Source organism: Piliocolobus tephrosceles, chromosome Y, assembly GCF_002776525.5.
Source record: "Piliocolobus tephrosceles isolate RC106 chromosome Y, ASM277652v3, whole genome shotgun sequence".
In the NCBI taxonomy this organism is placed as follows: Eukaryota; Metazoa; Chordata; class Mammalia; order Primates; family Cercopithecidae; genus Piliocolobus; species Piliocolobus tephrosceles.
In genome coordinates, this window is record NC_045456.1 from 22,684,723 (window position 1) to 22,698,294 (window position 13,572).

Genomic DNA, 13,572 nt, shown 5'->3' on the forward strand with positions numbered 1-13,572 from the left:
GGTGAGGGCTAGGGGAGGGATAGCGTTAAGACACATACCTAATGTACGTGGGACATAAAACCTAGACTTGGAACCAACCCAAATGTCCATCGATGATAGACTGGATAAAGAAAACATGGCACATAGACACCATGGAATACTACGCAGCCATGAAAAAGGATGAGTTAATGTCCTTTGCAGGAACATGGGTGAAGCTGGAAACCGTCATTCTCAGCAAACTCACACAGGAACAGAAAACCAAACACCTCATGTTCTCACTCATCAGTGGGAGTTGAACAACGAGAACACATGGACACAGGGAGGGGAACATCACACACCAGGGCCTGTCGGGGGGTTGGGGACTAGGGGAGGGAGAGCATTAGAAGAAATACCTAATGTAGATGACAGGTTGATGGGTGCAGCAACCACCACGGCACATGGATACCTGTGTCACAAACCTGCACGTTCTGCACATGTACCCAGAACTTAAAGTATAATAAATAATCAAAAGTTAAAAAGAAAAAAAGATGCTGAGAAAGACCAGCAAGATGCACCGTGATACCTGTGACCCTGGCTTCTGTTTTCAGGAGATCCAGCTTCCTGTGTTTGCAGAATGCACCTGCCTCCCTCTTTGCATTTCCTTCACCACCTGACAGAGGCCCTTGTCTCTGCCACCGCAGTCCTAGCACCGCCTTCCACAGCGACACCCATCCAAGCACTAGGCACCTCCAACCCTGGTTTCTGTCCTCAGCAGATCTGGCTGTCTGCGTTTCCAGAATGCACCTGCCTCCTACTTTGCATTTCCTCCACCACCTGACAGAGGCCCTTGTTGCCACTGCAGCCCCAGCACTGCCTTCCCTGGCCACACCTATCCAAGGACTAGGCACCTCCAGCCCTGCTTTCTGTCCTCAGGAGATCTGGCTGTCTGCATTTCCAGAATGCACCTGCCTCCCTCTTTGCATTTCCTCCACCACCTGACAGAGGCCCTTGTTGCCACTGCAGCCCCAGCACTGCCTTCCCTGGCCACACCTATCCAAGGACTAGGCACCTCCAGCCCTGCTTTCTGTCCTCAGGAGATCTGGCTGTCTGCGTTTCCAGAATGCACCTGCCTCCCTCTTTGCATTTCCTCCACCACCTGGCAGACGCCATTGACTTTACCGCTGCAGCCCCAGCACCGCCTTCCACAGCCACGGAGACCCAAGCGCTGGGCTGTTATCTCTCCTAGGTTCCTGAATGAGGTACCCCTTCTTCCTTAAAACACACGTCCTTCGCTGTTTCCCAGGATGTGTAAACAGGACCCCAGGGGCACCAGCAGGGTGTCTTATCATGTGCCTTTTGATGAATTCTGCAAACACTCCCTTTATTTATTTATTTACTTATTTATTTATGTTTTTATTTGTGAGACAGAGTCTCGCTCTGTCGCCCAGGCTGGAGTGCAGTGGTGCAATCTCGGCTCACCGCAACCTCTGCATCCCGGGTTCAAGCGATTCTCCTGCCTCAGCCTCCCGAGTAGCTGGGATGACAGGCACCTGCCACCACACCCGGCTAATATTTTGTATTTTTAGTAGAGACGAGGTTTCACCATGTTGGCCAGGCTGGTCTCATTCTCTTGACCTCGTGATCCGCCCGCCTCGGCCTCCCAAAGTGCTGGGATGACAGGCCTGAGCCACCGCGACCGGCCACCAACATTCACTTATGAAACGAATGAATGAAGGAGTCAATGGATGAATGAGTGGAAAGTGACATTTCAGAAAGTCGCATTCTAGCCCCTGAGACTGATTTTCAAACTCAAAAAGAAGGCTTTGGGAGGATGAAGTGGGCGGATCACTTGCGATCGGGAGTTCGAGACCAGCCTGGACAACATGGTGAAATCCCATCTCCACGAAAAATACAAAAATTAGCCGGGTGTGTTGGTGGGCAACTGTAGTCCCAGATACTCGAGGTTGAAGTAGGAGAATCGCTTCAAACTGGGAGACGGAGGTTGCAGTGAGCCTAGATCGTGCCACTGCACTCCAGCCTGGGTGACAGAGTGAGACTCTGTCTCAAAAAAAAAAAAAAAAAAAAAAATTGGAACATAAACATAATGGGATAAGGGCCAGGTGCCAATGACTCACGCCTGTCATCCCAGCACTCCGGGAGGCCGAGGAGGGCAGATCACAGGGTCAGGACTTCGAGACCAGCCTGGCCAACATGGCGAAACCCCATCTCTACTAAAAATACAAAAATTAGCCAGGTGGGGTGGCAGGTGCCTGTCATCCCAGCTACTCCAGAGGCTGAGGCAGGAGAGTCGTTTCAACCCGGGAGGCGGAGGTTGCAGTGAGCCGAGATTGTGCCATTGCACTCCAGCCTGGGCAACAGAGCGAGGGTCTGTCTCAAAAGAAAAAGAAGTCAGCTTGGACCTAAATCAAGGTGGAGGGTCTCAACACACAGGTAACCTAATTACGATGAGCCTGTTACACCTGCTATTCACAGACTTTCTTCCCATAGATGCCCAAGGAATGGCCACAGCTGTCCCAAACATCCTTCCTACCCCAGCTGCCCAGAGCCGCCTCTTAGCAATCCCTGCCTGTCTTGCTCTGTTTGCAAACCCCACAACCAGCAGCGCAGCAATTCGGGGTTCCCCTAAGGTTCCCACAACCGCCGTGTGTGCCTTGCTAACGGCTCACGTGAAAATGCACAGAGCAGGTCTCCTGTTTTACGTTTCCAGCGGATGTCTCATCCAGGGACTCAGGCCGTGCTTAATCACTCATAATACAATAAAGCAGCTCTTGGAAATATGATTAACCTCATCTGTCTAGATTTGGGGCTAATAGACCATCCCGGGCACATTGTCTTGTACCTGGCAGTTATGCATACATTTATTTATTAGTCTACTCCTCCACAGGGGTGGAAGAAAAAAAATGTATTCTAAAGGAAAACGCACAGCAGCCCTCGCACGTGGCTGCAAGGTGAGGAGGGCAGTAATTAAATGTCAGGCTTGACAGATTAAAATTATGAAATTTAAAATCACCGCGGAGCTCTTTGTCACTGTCAAATTAGAAGTCAGGGAGACGAGGAGTTTGGTGGAGGGAGCCGCGTAATGGATTGAATGGGAATGGGGTGTAGCAGGCGGTTTTGTCGAAGCCAGATCAGTCCGGAGTTCAGATCAGAAGCAGAGGCAGGTGCTGCGAGGGTGAATTTCACAGGCACGGGGACTGGTAGCCTCCAGCGTCGGAAATAGGAGCCTCTATCCACCCAGGGACCAGGGGGATTCTTTGGCCGTGTAAGACGGGCCAAAGGTACAGTCCCTACCAGGATGATTTGCAGACACAGATGGACAAGGGGCCACCTCCCCCGTCTCTGCTTACAAGGGGGTGGGGAGAGCACGTTTCACACCATCGTCTTAAAGTAACGATGTTATATCCCGATTTTTATTCCATACCAACACCCCTGCTATGGAACCAGGCGTAACCGTCACGTTACATAGCCCAGTCGGCTATTTAAAAGGACAAAGTCAAGCCTGGGCAACATAGTCAGACCCCATCTCTACCTGAAAGAAAAAAAAAAATAGCCAGGCACAGTGGCTCACACCTGTAATCACAGCACTTTGGGAGGCCTGAGGCAGGAGGATTGCTTGAGCCCGGGAGTTCGAGACCAGCCTGGGTACCATAGAGAAACCACAAGGTGAAAATTATTATAAAATTAGTCGGGAGTGGTGAGGGTGAGTGCCTGTAATCCCAGCTACTCAGGAGGCTGAGGTGGGAGGATTGCTTGAGCCCAGGAATTTGAGGCTGCAGTGAGCTGTGATCGAGCCACTGCACTCCAGCCCGGGTGACAGAGTAAGACCCTGTCTCAAACAAAATAGAATGAAATAAAAATCAAATTAAATAATGAAATAAAATACGAATACAATCAAACATAAATAAAATAATACATCAAGTAAAATGTTAATAAAATAAAATATAAAATAAAAGAAGCAGCCCAAATGGACACACCAAGCAAGTTCGTAAATTCCTGGGGAAGGAAGCCCGTTCGAGGTTTGTAGCCAAAACCCTTCACTGCACAGCATCAGAGGTTGCAGTAAGTGCAATCAAACAGGGCCCAAAGCAACGTGGAAGAAACTGCTATTTAATTTCTGCTTTCTTGTGTCTTGCAGCAAATGAAAATCCCCTTTCTGTGATAATTACAAGAATCAGCTGTCACTCTCTGCATTCGTTTCAAATGTCCCCTAAAACGCACCGTTGCCGGGACACTATTTGTAACCTTAATTAAAAATAAGGTCTTTACAGGCGTGTTAAATTCAGGCTTTCAAGATGAGACTATCCTGAATTACATGGACTCTGCCTCCATTTCCAGGTGGCCTTCTCCTCTGTGTCTGTGTCTCCCCTTCTGTCTCTTACAGGGACTCTTGTTATTGGAATTAGAGCTCACTCTCATTCAGGATGATTTCCTTTCAAGATCCTTAACTCATTATGTGTGTAAAGACCCTATTTCCAAATGCGATCACATTCCAGGTTCTGGGGTCAGGACATAAACAGGTCTTTCGGAAGGCCACTGTTCGATCCATTACGATTGTATCCAGTTGCTTCTGGAGGCTCTAGGGGAGGATCCTTTCTGCGTCTCCGAACTCCTGGGGGCTCCAGGCGTCCCTGGGCTTGTGGCCGCATCACTCCAGTCTCTGCCTCCGTCTCCACGTGGCCTCCTCCTCTGTGTCTGTGTCTCCTCTTCTGTCTCTTAGAAGGACACCTGTTATTGCATTTAGAGCTCAGCTAATCCAGGGTAATCTTATCTCAAGATACTCAACTGAATGACACCTGCAGAGACCTTCTTTCTAAATGAGATTCTATTCACAAGTCTACGGGTTAGGATGTGGACAAATCTTTTGAGGTTACCATCCCAACCCATTGAAACTGTGTGTGATTCTTCCTGGAGCCTCTAGGGGAGGATCCTTCCTGCCTCTCCCAGCTCCTGGGGGCTCCAGGCATCCCTGGGCTTGTGGCCGCATCACTCTAGTCTCTGCCTCCATCTCCACGTGGCCTCCTCCTCTGTGTCTGTGTCTCCTCTTCTGTCTCTTATAGGGACACTTGTTATTAGAATTAGAGCCCACCCTAATCCAGGATGATTTTCTCTCAAGATCCTTAACTAATTACATGTGCAAAGACCCTATTTCCAATGCTATCTCATTCCAGGTTCTGGGAGTTAGGACATGAATATGTCTTACTGAGGCCACTGTTCAATCCACTTCAATTGTATCCTGTTCCTTCTGGAGGCTCTAGGGGAGGATCCTTCCTGCCTCTCCCAGCTCCTGGGGGCTCCAGGCATCCCTGGGTTTGTGGCCGCATCAATCCAATCTCTTCCTCCATCTCCAAGTGACCTTCTCCTCTGTGTCTGTGTCTCCACTTCTGCCTCCTAGAAAGACACATGTCATTGGATTTACGGTCCACAGATAGATAGATAAGTGATAGATAGACCTTCATAAAAAATTCAGAATGACCTCATCTTCACTTGATCACATCTGCAAAGACCTTATTTCCAAATAAGTTCTCGTTCACAGGTTTGGAGCATTAGGATGTGGACATATCTTTTGAGGATACCATGGTTAAGTTCACTACAGCCATATCCAGTTTCTTCTGGAGGCTTCCAGGGATGATCCTTCCTGCTTCTCCCAGCTCCTGGGGGGTGTCCTGGTGTCCTTGGGTTTGCAGCTGTACCACTCCAGTCTCTGCCTCCATCTCCATGTGGCCTTCTCCTCTGTGTCTGTGTCTCCTCTTCTGTCTCCCGGAAGGGCACCTGTCATTGCATTTAGGGTCCACCCAGATAATCCAGGATAATTCTTCCTCTCAAGATTCTTCATTCATCACATCCGCAAAGACCCTTTTTGCCACCTAAGTGAACACTCTCTGCCTCTTAGGGATTAGGACAAGGATCTATTTCTCCAGGTCATCACCATTCAGCCTACTTCAGTGGCCAACCAAGATGGTGCCGTCGGGAGACAGTGGAAGGCAGAGTTTGGCTTTGATGGGTCAAACACTTAGAGAAGGCAAAGTTATAATCAGTTGGAAAGAGAGGTTTAGAATTCAGATGTGGTTCCTGCTGTTGAAGGCTCCTAAAAAAAAATTTGAAAAAAATGTTTAAAAAGCACTTTGGGAGGTTGAGGCAGGTGAATCACCTGAGGTCAGGAGTTCAAGACCAGCCTGGTCAACATGGCAAAACACCATCTCTACTAAAAATACAAAATTAGCCGGGTGTGGCGGCGGGCGCCTGTAATCCTCGCTACTCAGGAGGCTGAGGCAGGAAAATGGCAAGAACCCAGGAGGCGGAGGTTGCAGTGATCTGAGATCATGCCATTGCACTTCAGCTGGGGTGAAAGCGAGACTCCATCAAGGAAAGAAGGAAGGAAGGAAGGAAGGAAGGAAGGAAGGAAGGAAGGAAGGAAGAGAGAGAGAGAGAGAAAGAAAGAAGGAAAGAAGAAAGAAGAAAGAAGAAAAGAAAGAAGAAAGAAAGAGAGAAAGAGAGAAACAAGAAAGAAAGAAGAAAGAAAAGAAAGAAGAAAGAAAAGAAAGAGAGAGAGAAAGAAAGAGAAAGAGAGAAAGAAAGAAGAAAGAGAGAAAGAAAGAAGGAAGAAAGGAAGAAAGAAAGAAGAAGAAAGAAAGAAAAGAAAGAAGAAAAGAAAGAAGGGAGAAAGAGAGAGAGAAAGAGAGAGAAAGAAGGAAGAAAAGAAGAAAGAAAAGAAAGACAGAAAAGAGAGAAAGAAAGAAAGAAAGAAGAAATAAAGAAAAGAAAGAAAGAAGAAAGAGAGAGAAAGAAGGAAGAAGAAAGAAAGAAAAGAAAGAGAGAAAGAAAGAAAAAAGAAACAAAGAGAGGAGAGAGAGAGAAAGAAGGAAGAAAGAAGAAAGAGAAAGAAAGAAAGAAGAAAGAAAGAAAGAAAGAAAGAAAGAAAGAAAGAAAGAAAGAAAGAAAGAAAGAAAGAAAGAAGTCAGATGTTGGGAGCAGGCTAGAGAAAGATCCTGAGTTTTCTCTCTGAGCCACTCTGTACATCTGTCTTACAATCCTACAGTCTCTTATCAGCGAAATCCACGCATCTTCCTCCCTCAGCCAGGGTGTTGTCTGGGACTGTCCATTCCACTGTCACTGGCTCTTCTCCTCTCTTTGGTCTTCACGACGTCTTCTATTTTATCTTAGCTCTGAGAGCCACAGCCAATGGCTTCGTTTTCAGAGGTTCCTTCCCGTCAACAGTCTACCTTATCCATTGCACCAATGAACCCCCGCAGCGAAGTCAAATTCTTCAACTTTTCATTCTCTGCAAATACGTGAAAGGAAAGGCCGAGACAAGACACAGGAGAATATCTCAGCTACAGGAAACCTCTGAACAGAAGAGTTCGCCCACCGAACACCACAATTTCAACGCGCTTTCATCTTTTCATCAAAGTCCATGTCATCAAGCAGCCCAACAGCGAAGAGCTGTTGGCTGAGTTTTAATCCCCGTGTGTGCTTGGAAATGTCTGAGCTGATTTACACGCTTTTCAAACTCGCCTGGATTTCTGTCTCGGCCCTATCCCAGTGAATCAGAATTCGGGGTTTTCTAATCTCAGAAAGATGACTAAGAATGAGTTCAAATGAATTATGTTGTGTGGTCTTCTTGTTTGTTTTTGTTTTGCTTGTTGAGACAAACACTAGCATTGTCCCCCAGGCAATGCAGTGGCACCATCTCAGCTCACTGCAACCTCTGCCTCCTGCTTTCATGCAATGTTCCTGCCTCAGCCTGCTGAGTAGCTCGGATTACAGGTGAACACCAGCACGCCCGGGTAATTTTTGTATTTTTAGTAGAGACAGGCTTTCACCACATTGGCCAGGCTGGTCTCAAACTCGTGATCTCAGGTGATCCCCCCGCCTTGGCCTCCCAAAGTGCTGGGATGACAGGCGTGAGCCACTGCGCCCGGCTGGTGTGCTGTGTTTTTAACCTGGGCTGATCCTAAAACTGATTTTTGAGGTGTTTTCTTTCTTGGTCATTTTCTACATCTATTCTTTGCATTTCGCGAGTTTCTTTCGTGGGGTCCTAAATCCAAGACTGCCCATGAAAATAGAATAGGTAGTCTCCAACCTCTCAGGTTAAATTGCTAGACTCTCCACTAGGGAACTAGGAGTACATTGATTTCCTTGCTGACTCTGTCCCGAGGACAGGTGTGTCCACCCCTCCAACTCCCACCCCCTCCAGCCACGAAACTGAAGAGAAACACCATGATTTTGAGACTGATCCAAGAGGAATTCAGTCCTAGGTGGAGATAGAAATGTCCCTTGAGATGCAGACGTATACCAAAGAACCAGAGGTAAACTTCCCCCCCAAGAACCATTTGCAAAGAAGCGTCCTTCTGGAAGAGGACAAAATTCCTGCCTTCCCTCAGTCCCGACCCCAGAATCAGCAGACGCCACGTCCTGGAAAACAGTCACTGTGTTGTTGACTCAAATCTCAGCTTAGGTTTTAGTGTCCCCAGGGATAAGATCCTAGTACATTCTACTAAAATGTAGGGAATTTTTTCATGAAGGTCTATCTATCTATCTATCTATCTATCTATCTATCTATCTATCTATCTATCTACCTACCTACCTATCTATCTATCATCTACCATATCTATCTATTGATCGATCTATCAATCTATCCATCCATCCATGCATCACATCTATCTAGTATCTATCTATGCATCTATCCATGTATCTATCTATTCATCCACCATCACATCTATCTATGTATCTATTCATCCACTCATCCTGTTATCTATCTATTATCTATCTATCTATCTATCTATCTATCTATCTATCTATTCATCCACTCATCCTGTTATCGATCTATCATCTATCTATCTATCTTTCTATCTATCCATCTATCTATCTATTCATCCACTCATCCTGTTATCTATCTATCATCTATCTATCTATCTATCTATCTATCTATCTATCTATTCATCCACTCAACCTGTTATCTATCTATCATCTATCTATCTATCTATCTATCTATCTATCTAGTCATCCACTCATCCTGTTATCTATCTATCATCTATCTATCTATCTATCTATCTATCTATCTATCTATCTATCTTTGTATCTATCTATCTATTCATCCAGTCATCCTATTATCTGTGTGTCTGTGTATACCTATCTAGCCATCCATTCATCTATTATCTACCTATTCATACATTCATATCCTATTATCTGTCTATCACCTATCTATTCATCCACTAACATCCTATTATCTATCTATCTATCACTTATCTATTCATCCACTCACATTCTGTCATCTGTATATCTATCTTTTATCCATTACATCCTATTATTTGTGTATCTGTGTATCTATCTATTTATGTATCTATCTTATCTATATATTATCTATCATCTATCTATTCATCCACTTGCATTCTATCATCTTCCTGTCTATCTACTAATAGCTATCCATCTATCCATCATCTGTCTATCTACTCTCTGTCATATCTATTAATAGATATCCATCTATCATCTATCTATTTATCTATTGATCAATCTATCAGTCTATTCATCCATCCATCCATCACATCACATCTCTCTAGTATCTATCTATTCACCTATCCATGCATCTATCTGTTCATCCACCTATCCATCCACCATCACATCTATCAATCTATCAGTCTATCTATCTATCTAACTATCTATCTATCTATCTATCTATCTATCTATCTATCTATCTACTCATCCACTAACATCCTATCATCTGTTTATCTATCTATTCATCCACTCATATCCTATTATCTATCTATCCATCCATCCATCTATTATCTATTTGTAAATTCACATCCTATTATCTATCTTTTATATATTCATCCGCTCACATTCTATCATCTGTATATCTATCATCTATCTATCTTTTATCCATTACATCCTGTCATCTATCTATCTATCTACCTATCTATCTATCTATCTATCTATCTATCTATCTATCTATCTATCACCTATTTATTCATCCACTCTCATTCTATCATCTGCCTATCTATCTAATCTACATCTACCTACTATCTTCCTATCATTTACCTATTATCTATCTATCATCTATATCTACCGTCTACCTACTCTCTTTCATCTATCTACTTATCATCTACCGTCTACCTACTCTCTTTCATCTACCTACTTATCATCTACCGTCTACCTACTCTCTTTCATCTACCTACTTATCATTTACCTATTATCTATTTAGCTATGATCTAACTATCTTGCTACCCTTCTCATTCTTTGGCGAGTCCCAATGGAATCCCCTGTCCCCAAGAGTCCTGGGGCATCATTGCAACCAGGACAGGAGAGTCCCCGGAAGCTTTAGAATGGGGATGGTGGCCAAGGAAAGCAAGGAGCCTGAGGAAGAACTTACTGAGTGGTTGACCAGAAGACTACACAATCGGTGTCAGCCCCTGAGGGATGCTTGGGATCCCGGGGCCATGCATGCACCCAGCTTTGATGGTTAGAAGTCAAGAGCCAGTGAGAGACACAGTGTCTGTGTGTCTGTGTGTGTGTGTGTGCCCCAAAAAGGCGGGCGTGCACCTTTCTCTACTGACAGATCTCAGCACTAACATGCAACATCCGTGACAAAACCTGTCCGCTTCAGTTCTTGGGGAAGAAGGAATGAAGTGCCCAGTCGTTGGTCCAATGAGGCTTTGGGACATGGGAATAAAACTGGCTCAAACTGGCAGGATGTGGTGGCTCATGCCTGCCATGCCAGCACTTTGGGAGGCCAAGGCAGGAGGATCGGTTGATCCTCTGAGTGTGAGACCAGACTGGGCAATGTAGCAAGACCCCACCTCTACAAAAAGTAAAAAATAAAAAATTAGCTGACGGTGGTGGCACAAGCCTGTAGTCCCAGCTACACAGGAGGCTGAGGCAGGAGAAATCCTTGACCTGTGAGTTTGAGACCAGCCTGGGCATTGTAGCAAGACCCAACCTCTGCAAAAAGTAAATGATAAAGATAAGTTGACTTTGGTGGCACACGCCAGTAGTCCCAGCTACTCAGGAGGCTGAGGCAGGAGGATTGCTTGAGCCTGTGAGTTTGAAACCAGCCTGGACAATGTAGCAAGACCCAACCTCTGCAAAAAGTAAATGATAAAGGTTAGCTGACTTTGGTGGCTCACGCCAGTAGTCCCAGCTATTCAGGAGGCTGAGGCAGGAGGATTGCTTGAGCCTATGAGTTTGAGACCAGCCTGGACAATGTAACAACACCTCACCTCTATAAAAAGTAAAAAGAAAGTTGAGCTGTCTTTGGTGGCACACGCCAGTAGTTCCAGCTACTCAAGAGGCTGAGGCAGGAGGATTCCCTGAGCCTGTGAGTTTGAAACCAGCCTGGACAATGTAGCAAGACCCAACCTCTGCAAAAAGTAAAAAAGAAAGATTAACTAACTTTGGTGGCACAGACCAGTAGTCCCAGCTACTCACGAGGCTGAGGCAGGAGGATTGCTTGAGCCTGTGAGTTTGAGACCAGCCTGGGCATTGTAGCAAGACCCAACCTCTGCAAAAAGTAAACGATAAAGATAAGTTGACTTTGGTGGCACACGCCAGTAGTCCCAGCTACTCAGGAGGCTGCGACAGGAGGATTGCTTGAGCCCAGGAGGTCGAGGCTGCCGTGAGTTGTAATTGCACCTCACACTGTTGCCTGGGCAGCATAGCCAGACCCTGTCTCAAATATTTAAAAAAGCGTGCTCCCAAATGGATAGCAAGAGGCTGGTACCTGTTTATCCCCAGTTAAAAAAGACTCTCTCTTTCCAAGAGATTTTTTTTCCAACGTCCCAACATCCTCTCTCCACTATATACCATCTTTTAATACGAAGAGTAGCGCGTTTGTATAAAATTAAAGTATGTCATCGTGCAATAAACTTGTAAAACAGGAGCTCCTCTGTTCCTTGGAAATTCCAACAAGGCGGGTACAGCCACATAACTTTAAATTTTGGTGGTCAAAGTGTAAATTTGTTTTCTGGGTGTGGGAGGCCATGGGTGCCTGGAGCTGCTGCTAATAAGGGCTTGTGACCACGTCTAAGACGCCTGGTTAGACGGCTGGTGAGGGCGCTGCACAAATATCAGATTCATTTCATTCATGTTTACATTGCCTTCTAAACAGGCAGAAAGCTATGATTTAAGATCACCATCCTCATCAGTATCGTAGGACTGTGCTAACAAAGTCCAATGCACAGACGGGTTTGCAAAAACAGGAATTAGGCCGGGCGCGGTGGCTCACACCTGTCATCCCAGCACTTTGGGAGGCCGAGGCAGGTGGATCATGAGGTCAGGAGATCGAGACCAGCCTGGCCAACATGGCGAACCCTCATCTCTACTAAAAACACAAAAAATTAGCCAGGCATGGTGGCGGGTGCCTATTAATCCCACATACTCAGGAGGCTGAGGCAGGAGAATCGCTTGAACCCGGGAGGCGGAGGTTGCAGTGAGCTGAGCTCCGGCCACTGTACTCCAGCCTGGGTGACAGAGCGAGACTCCGTCTCAAAAATCCTGAGTATGTGGGACCAAAAAAAAAAAAAACAAAACAACAACAACAAAAAAAGCACGTGGTATAAGACCCGATTAAAACCTGAAATTGAAAGTAGGATTGTTGCTAGCTAGTATTTACGATTCCAAAGACGTGTCTGCATATGTGGATCCAAAGAGTCTGTAATTCGAAAAGCCAGGTGCATCTTTTAATACGAAGAGAAGCTCGTTTGTATAAAATTAAAGACCTGATACGTCTATCCGTGTAACGTCGGTCACCCTAAGTACACACTACTTTAATTTCTTCCTAGGCGTACGTTTTTTATAGGAGCTTCCGTACGATGTTTGATTTAGGAAATTGTATTAAAATAGGCGATAAGGATATCATCTAAGATTTGCTTGTTATTTTTTTTAACGTGTCATTAAAATGATTCGTAATTTAAGATACGGCAGGAGAATGTGCAAGATTAAACCTGAGACCCTCTATAAATTAGAAGGGTTTACAGAAGACGTGATATGCTGGGCTGTCAAAAGCGACTTCCTACACGGCTTGGAGTCTACAGACAAAGCGGTGCAGGGATGGTGGGTTAGCACAACTGGAGACAGACAGTCACTGCGTCCTTCCGCAGATGGAGGCTCCCAGACACGCTGGGAGGGATGGCAGGGGACCCTCTTACCCAGCAAGGGGCCAAAGTGGTGTAACCCCATCTCTACTAAAAATACAAAAATCAGTCGGGCGTGGTGGCGTGCACCTGTCATCCCAGCTACTCAGGAGGCTGAGGCAGAAGAATCGCTTGAACCCGGGAGGTGGAGGTTGCCATGAGCCGAGATCACAGCACCGCACTGCAGCCTGGGCGAGAGAGTGAGACTCCATCTCAAATAATAATAATAATAATAATATAAAGTAAAACCCTTTTTGTTTTCATTTTATTAATTCATTTCTTTTGTTTGTTTTTAATGTCATTATTTGTTTTTAAGAAAGGAAGAAGGAAAGGAAAGGGGGAGAGAGGAAGGAAGAAAGAAAAACGAACAGAAGAAAGGAAAGAAGGAAATGTAGCAAGAAAGAGAAAGAGGGGAAGGAAGGAAGGAAGGAAGGAGGCAGGGAAAGAATGAAGGAAGGAAGGAAGGAAG